General features: G+C 38.6%; 1 non-coding gene across 1 annotated transcript; it reads left to right on the top strand.

Moving 5' to 3' along the window:
* The first annotated feature begins 3109 nt into the window (after positions 1-3109).
* On the top strand, positions 3110-3216 carry LOC139878992 (small nucleolar RNA R71). The gene has a single exon (XR_011769849.1). It is a non-coding gene; the product is annotated as a small nucleolar RNA R71 (small nucleolar RNA).
* The last annotated feature ends 5273 nt before the right edge of the window (positions 3217-8489 follow it).

Below are 8489 nucleotides of genomic sequence, written 5' to 3'. Positions count from 1 at the left end.
GATTTATCTACCTCAATTACCGCCTTTGAAATCTTATGTCCTAAAACCACCCCCTGGTTGACCATGAAATGACATTTTTCCCAATTAAGAACCAAGTTTGCTTTTTCGCAACGAGTTAACATTTTATCAAGATTTGTAAGACAATGGTCGAAGAAATCACCGAAAACCGAGAAATCATCCATGAAAATCTCCATGGTGTCCTCAACCATATTAGAAAATATAGTAAGAATGCACCTTTGGAATGTCCCCGGGGCATTGCATAACCCAAAGGGCATCCTTCGATAGGCAAATGTGCCATATGGGCATGTAAAGGTCATCTTTCTTGATCCTCGGGGTCTATCGGGACTTGAAAGTAACTCAAAAACCCATCAAGGAAGCAATATAACTCCTTTCCCTCTAGACGTTCGATCATTTAATCGATGTAAGGTAATGGGAAATGGTCTTTCCTTGTTGCGTCATTTAATCTCCTATAATTTATGCATACACGCCATCCTGTGATGGTTCGGGTTGAGACAAGCTCATTTTGGTCATTTAAGATCACCATGGTCCCACCCTTTTTGGGCACCACTTGGACGGGACTCACCCATGGTGAGTCGGATATTGGATAAATAAGGCCCGCGTCCAATAGTTTGATCACTTCCTTTTTGACCACCTCTTTCATGTTTGGGTTAAGTTTTCGTTGTTGTTGGATAACCGGTTTATAGTTTTCCTCCATGAGGATCTTGTGAGTGCAATATGATGGATTGATCCCCGGGATATCCGTGGTCTTCCATGCTATGGCCTTATGGTGAGTCTTAAGTAATGAGACAAGTCGGGTCTTTTGGTCTTAGGTGAGTTTCGAAGAAATAATCACCGGAAGTTGGTTTTCTTCCTTAAGATAAGCGTACTCAAGATGTTCGGGGAGCTCTTTAAGATCAAGAGTGGGAGGTTCCTCCCATGAAGACTTGATTCGAAATCTATCTTCATGAGGGATGGACTCAAATGTATCTTCCCGAATGGTCTCATCTACATTATCGCAATTCATCAATTCCCTAAAATCGGCCTCTAAATCCACAATCTCATTATCAAAAGTTTGGTCAAATTCTGAAGTATCAACCTTTAAAAGCTTTTTGAGCTCATCATGCACATAAATGTCAATATGATCAATAGCATAGCACTCATCATCATCGGTGTTACTAGGTTGCTTCATAGCTTCCCGGATATTGATAGTCACATGCTCTTCACCAACTCCAATGTTGAGTTGGTTGCGTTGTACCAAGATGATGGTGTCGGCGGTCGCCAAAAATGGTCTACCTAAGATGAGGGGGACTTGAAGGTCCTCCTTCATCTCCATGATAACAAAATCAACCGGGAACACCATGGATTCAATGCTAACCAAGATGTCCTCGGCGATGCCAATAGCGGTATCAAAAGAGTGGTTGGCCAATCTTATTCTAATGCGTGTCGGCTTAAGAGGTCCAAGACCAAGTCGATCGTAAAGTGAATGGGGCATTAAGTTAATGCTTGCACCCAAGTCGGCTAATGCGTTAAACACTTTCGATTCACCAAACTTGCAAGGGAAAACAAATTTTCCAGGGTCTCCTAACTTTTTAGGGACCCTTGGCCTTGATGAAAGAATCTTGTTGCATTCCTCTTTGATGAAAAATGAAGTTTTGTCATGGTATTTTCCCCTTTGAGATATTAGCTCCTTGATAAACCGACCGTAGTTAGGCATTCCTTTAAGCACATCGATTATTAGTAGGTTAACCGAGACGTTCTTCATCATTTCTTGAAACTTTTTGTATTGAGCTGCCAACTTGTCTTTCCTCAAAGCATTTGGATATGGAACTGATCTCGTAGCCTTCAAAGGCTCACTACCCTTCTTCTTACACGATTCATCATTACCCGTACCCTCGTTTGAGTTAACCTTTTCTTTACCCTTCTCTTTATTTACCCCGGTTTCCTCTTCAACAAAGCTTGGTAGTGGTTCATGTGTGATAAAGGGTTATGGTTGAGGGTCTTCGACTCCTTTGGTGGTTAAACCGCTTCGAGTGGTTATGGCGATGACATTCTCATTTCGGTTTGGGTAAATAGGGTTTTGATTGGTGTTTTCGATAGAATTTACTCTTGCGATGTTGTTTTGTGGATTTTGGTTCGGTTGACGGTTATTGTTGTAGTTGTTGATTGGGTTTACTTGAGTGTTTGAAGGTAAAGTTCCTTGTGATCTTCGGTAACTTGAGTTGAAAGTCTTCCAACGGCACTCTCAAGGTTTTGGAATGAGGCTTGTTGGTTTTGAATTTGTTGCTTTAAGAACTCATTTTCTTTCATTAGGAAAGCTTCGGTTGTTTCTACCTTCTTGATGTAGTTTTGCATTATCTCTTCTAAGCTTTTTGAAGGTTGGGATTGTTGAATGTTTTGTTGAGGTTGTTGATTGTAACCTTGGTTATTTAGTGTTTGACTATAACCTTGGTTGTTTTGATAATTTGAATTGCTTTGGTTGTTATAAGGCTGGTTGTTGTAGGGTTGTTGGTTTTGTTATTGAGAATTGTTGTTTCAGTTTTGGTTGTAGTTGTTGTTATAACTTTGATTTCGGTTTTGATTTGTGAATCCGGGTGGTGTATTGGTTTGGTTGTTGAATGACACTTGTTTTTGGTTAGGATTGTAGTAGCTTTGATTAGATGATCCTCCCCGTTGGTAGTTTTGATTACTCACGTAGTTCACATGAGCATCCGAATTCATGGGAATGTCATCTAGATCAACATGATTGCATTGAGTAATTTGAGGACAATTCTTTGTGAGATGTGGACCCTCGCATCTTTGATAACCAACTTGCATTGCAACTACCGTTTGTTGAATCTTTTTCAACTCCTTCCCAAATGTTTGAAATTGATTATTCAAGCTTGCAAGCGTCACTTGTCCATTTTCACTCTCTACTTGTGCTACATTCGTCCTTGCTAAATCTCGTGGTGAAGGTGCCCATTCATATGTATTGACCGAGATATCTTCTAACATAACTTCGACCGCATTTGGTGATTTGTATATAAATACCCCACTGGATGAAGAATCAAGATGTCGCTTCGTTTGCATGTTGCAACCGCGAAAAAATGTGTTAAGGTACTCCTTCTTTGTCAAACCATGCCGTGGGCAAGCTCTTAGTAACTTCTTGAATCTAACCCATGCATCATATAAACTCTCATCACCCCGTTGGTTGAACCCATTAATCTCCATTCTTAATCGCTCTACCTTGGACGGTGGAAAGAAATGATTGATAAACTCGTTTGTTAGCTCTTGAAAAGTTCTTATGGAATCGGATGGTAAATTTCGCATCCATGCTTTTGTGTCTCCTTGAAGTGTAAAGAGAATGCCCTTAACTTGAAAGCGTCATCGGTGACGTCTTTGGTTTTGTAAATATCACAAAGCTCATTAAAGTGTTGAATATGCTCGAATGGATTTTCATCTATCAACCCATGAAAATAAGTATCCTTGATCAATGTGAAAAAGTTACCCTCGATCTTCCAATTGTCCGCTACAATTGGTGGTTTGGTTATAGCCGGTGCTATGAATGTTGGTGCAACCAATCTAGCGTTCCACATTAGAGTATCGTTTGGATCATTCAATGCTTCTTGATCAATCGGAGGACCATTAGGATCGCCCTCTTCATTAACAATTGGATTACCGTTTGGATCCATTTCTTCTAAAAAAATGGCAAAGCTTCAAAATTTTTCCTTAATACCATTGCTTCTCTACGATTATAAACCCCGTGCACGTATCGTTCTCGATCGGAGAATGGATGTGTGAACTCTTGATCCTTGTGAGATCTTGTTTTCATACACCAAAGGCACCTATCCTTCAATCACAACACAAACACAACGGTTTTTCCAAACAAAAATAATATATAAAATGCAAAAAGTAACTTCCGCAAGGGCAAGCCCTTACGAAAGGATCGAACAATCAAAAGTTTAAACCAAATAACCCACTAGGCTAACCGTATCCCCGGCAGCGGCGCCAAGAAAGTGTGATGCGTGCGTTAAAATACATCTTTTTACCCTCAAAATTTATATCTGACTTAAACACTACAATCAAGCACACAAAACTAACGAGCACTTAAAACCCGGTTGTTATAGTACTTTAGTGCAAATATTCTTATCAAGTTCGTCCCAAGGGAAGCGGTGTAAGTTTGTTATTTGAAACTACTAATTGTCCTAGGGTTGTTTGATTGGGGGGGGGGGGGGGGGGGGTTGTATGATATCAACTAACAACTAAAACTTATGCAGTTAAACAAACTTAAATTAACAAAGTAGCAGAGTATTAAAGACTTAAATCAATTAACTAAGACGTGTTCACTTATCTAATCCTCTCTATGCTTGGCTTGCCCCGTTTTGCCTATTTTGTTATCTCATAAGTTGTTGAACTAATAAATGTTAGAATCACTTCTAAACCTCAATTCAAATGATACTCCACGAATTCACATAAGCTTTGTATCCTAAGATCGAGTTAAGCATGATTTGGTCATTAAGATTGAGCTTGAGTTAAAATCACTTAAAACTCCCAACTATCGAAATCACTTAAGATAATCGGCACTACTATGTTGACTAAAGGCCAATTGAAAACCAACTTAGATCAAGAACACAATCACTTGTAATTCCCTAGCTAGTTGTCTAGATCACCTAAGGTGTTGAAGCACATGTTGATTCACTTCTCAAATCACTAAGAGAGCTACTCAACATATGTAATCAAAGTCAAGCCTAAAACAAACTCATAGCAATGGTTCTTTAGCCAATCTCAACAACACATGATCATGTAATTCATTCAAACAACAATATTCAATTAATTTGGGGCAAACACTAGCATTAGAGATTCATAGATAAGTAAACACAAGAGATTTAGCCAATCATGGCTAAAACCAAGCTAATAATAAGCATAGAAATGTAAATCATCATCATATTAAAGCTATTACAAGTAATCAAAGAAAATATCAAGATTAGAGTAATGACTACAACTAAATATTGCAAAGTGATTAAAGCAAAGTAAAGATTACTACCCAAATGGTAAAGAAGATGAAGATCTAAGCTAAGTGATGATGAATCTTGAACAATCTCCCTTGAATCCTCCCTTAATCTCCAATGGATAATGAAATTAGGGTTTTGTGAGTGAAATTCGGACCCTATGCAGCTCCTACAAAAGATGCATATAAAAAATGACATAATCTCGTTAATTTTATAGTGTTGAAAATCTGAGTTGAAACAATGACAGGAGCGCCGTTTTTGCTTCAGGAGCGGCGCTTTCGGCTAACTTCAGGAGCGGCGCTTTTGGTGAAGAACGGCGCTTTTGACTCTGATCAGGAACCATGCTTTTAGCTTGAAGAACGACGCTTTTGCCCACTGATGAGAAATGGAGACAAATCGTGCATAGTAGCGGCGCTTTTATACTAGGAACGACGCTTTTGATCCAGTAGGAGCGGCGCTTTCAGACTAGGAATGGCGCTTTTGGAGTTGTTCCCTGCACTTGTCATTTTCTAAGCCAATTTTGCCCAAGATTTGATCAATTTTACACCAAATCAACTCCTTAGCCCAATATTTACCAAATAGCTCAATAACACACTAAATAGGCCTCGAGATAGTCAAAAACCGAGCAAAGCGAGGTAGATATCGCGAGATAAACATATATAAATTGAGCGATATCAAACCCCCTTACATTTGAACTTTGCTTGTCCTCAAGCAAACAATCACAAAACAAGCTTTGGAGGTAGAGAACGAACAAGTGAACAATGCCAAAGTGCAAAAAGTTTAGGCTCAAAGTGATACCTTTCATGAATAAGCACTTGATGGCTAGAATGTTCTCCAAAGACTTTCACTTGCTAGGACCAAGCATCATCATCCTCTTCTTCTACTAGACAAAATATTAGCTCAAGATCCAATTAATCTCTCCAATATTATATCTTCACATCTTCAATCCTCAAACAATATGATGAACATAATTCAAGCCTAAGTCTACCCGAACCATTCATGCCCCTGGTCAAAGTCAACTTCATCTACGAGAAGGCCATCAATCATCAATCAATAAGCATCAAATCTATTCAAACTCAAACTTAACCTCCTTAACCTTGACCAAATATGTAGGATTCACGGGATAGCCATAAACTCATCAAACAAATCAATCTCAATCTAGAAACAACTAACTCAAACAAGCTCAAAGTGTACTCAAAATATGTAAAATGCACCCCGAAATGAACAAGGGCCATGAAAATCGTACACATCACCACTAATCATGAAATAATACATCGTGTAAAGAATATGCTTCCGAAAAGAATGCTCACCTCATCAAACCGCGTTGGCTATCCCTCTTTCACCTCCATGCCCCCAAAACGCCCATTTTTCGTCAACTCCAAGAATGATCGTCAATTCCAAATATAAACTGTTAATTCCAAGAATAGGGTTAAGGTGGGTGTGCCAAAGGTAAAGGAATGGTTACCCCACCTTTATTGGCCAACAAGGGCTCGGGCCAACCGGCACTCATCAAGCTTTCTATCATAACTCTATGGTTTCTCTCATAGTAGGGCGAAAGCATTGACGGAGTTTCATGGAATTAGGGCCACACGTGGCTAAATAAAAGATTCCAACAATTTCAAGTTTTTGAAGCATTGGGAGGACTTTAACCTCCTTTCAAGTGGTTGAGCTTGACTTGGGAGACTTTACTCCCAAGTTTGGAACACACAAGACTTGGAAGACTTTACTTCCAAGTTGGAAGACTTTACTTCCAAAATGAGACAATGGGAGGACTTGAGTCTCCCGAAAGTGTCAAAGCTCGAAGCTTTTATACACTCTTCTACTTCACACATAACAAGCTTTTATGCTTATTTTAAGAGAAGGTAGGAAGTAGGTACTACCTTTCTGTTAGTTGAAAGGTCAACGGGGTGCCATAGCTTTTGGCTATGGGTTGTGTTGTCTAGCAACACTTGCACGAAGCCATTGCTCTTCATCAAGAAGATAGCACACGTTGAAGCTCGGTGGCTCCTCTTCCCTCGGTATGATACATCGGTTGAAACATCGTGAAATGATGAGACAACCAATGTCAATATAAAATGGTGTGGATTAGGAATTGTCTCACACCAAGTAATACGACATTCGGGAGACTTGACTCCCTTTAGTGGATGGATTCGACTCATCCAGAAGTGTTAAAGCATAGAGCTTTAAACACTTGGTTTTGGTGCACGTGCGTTGAAAGACTTTAACTTTCGAGCACAAACTTGATTTTTCTCAAAAATTTTATCATTTATGCTCAAAATCATATAGAAAGTGAAAGACTTTACTTTCACTTGGTGGAATACAAGCATGAAACAAGGAAGACTTTACATCCTTGAGTTTCGAAACAAGGAAAAGACTTTACTTTTCCAAAAAGTTTAATTTTTTTTAAGTTTTAACCATTTTTAGATGTTTATGATATGAATTAGTGTAATGGTTAAAAACTTGTTCCAAAAATTAATCGACATTGCAAGCTTCACACTTTGTAGCATATGTTATGTATATACCCGAAAAAGTTTAAAAATGGCCCGAAGTTTTAACTCTCTCCCCCCTACATTTAGCGTATGCAATGTCCTCTTTGCATTAAAGCGATAGAGTAACTGAAAATTAGGGACATTTTGAAATCAAAAAGTGATTAGGGAAAAGAAAATAAAAACCAGCTAAGATCAAACGATCTTTGTAGTCACCATATAATCACCAAGGAGTGCAAGTCGATGAGCTTGACGCCTGAACATAATGCCAGGCTTGGATCATGTGATGACCCGTCCTAATCCATTTGGACGAAGTCTTCAACATATGGTCCCATTGCGAGGTACTGAACTCTATATGCCATGAACGATTCCATGTAATATCTTTAAAATAAGCAATTGCACAACGGAAGATTTCTTTCAGACCTGAGAATAAACATGTTTGAAAAGTGTCAACTAAAAGGTTGGTGAGTTCATAGGTTTATCATAAAACAATAAAATTCATTATTTTGATAGACCACAAGATTTAAATGCTGCATGGTACAAATGGGCCCGAATCCTACACCCACATGTAATGTACATGCGATATCTTTTAAATACATTACACCTTTCTCGTGTATGAAATCTTTTTTTTTTCATAAATCTTAGTAACCGTACACGTACCTCGTGTACAAAATATAATACGCATAACCTGTGTATAAAATCATTCTCTCGATACATAACATTCACATCAATTGGTGCCAATTATCATGTCCACATAATTCAATGGTGGTAATTATCATGTCCACATAATTCAATGGTGGCAATTATCATGTCCACATAATTCAATGGTGGCAATTATCATGTTCACATAATTCAATGGTGGCAATTATCATGTCCACATAATTCAATGGTGGCAATTATCATGTCCACATAATTCATGGTGGCAATTATCATGTCCACATAATTCAATAATAATTCGCAGAACTTCTGTCTGCATAATAATTCATTCGAGGAATGTTTTGCTTGTGTCTATCTCGTC

Source organism: Rutidosis leptorrhynchoides, chromosome 11 (genome assembly GCF_046630445.1).
Source record: "Rutidosis leptorrhynchoides isolate AG116_Rl617_1_P2 chromosome 11, CSIRO_AGI_Rlap_v1, whole genome shotgun sequence".
NCBI lineage: Eukaryota > Viridiplantae > Streptophyta > Magnoliopsida > Asterales > Asteraceae > Rutidosis > Rutidosis leptorrhynchoides.
The sequence above is the reverse complement of the archived record's forward strand: the minus strand, read 5'-3'. Positions and strand labels throughout refer to the sequence as shown.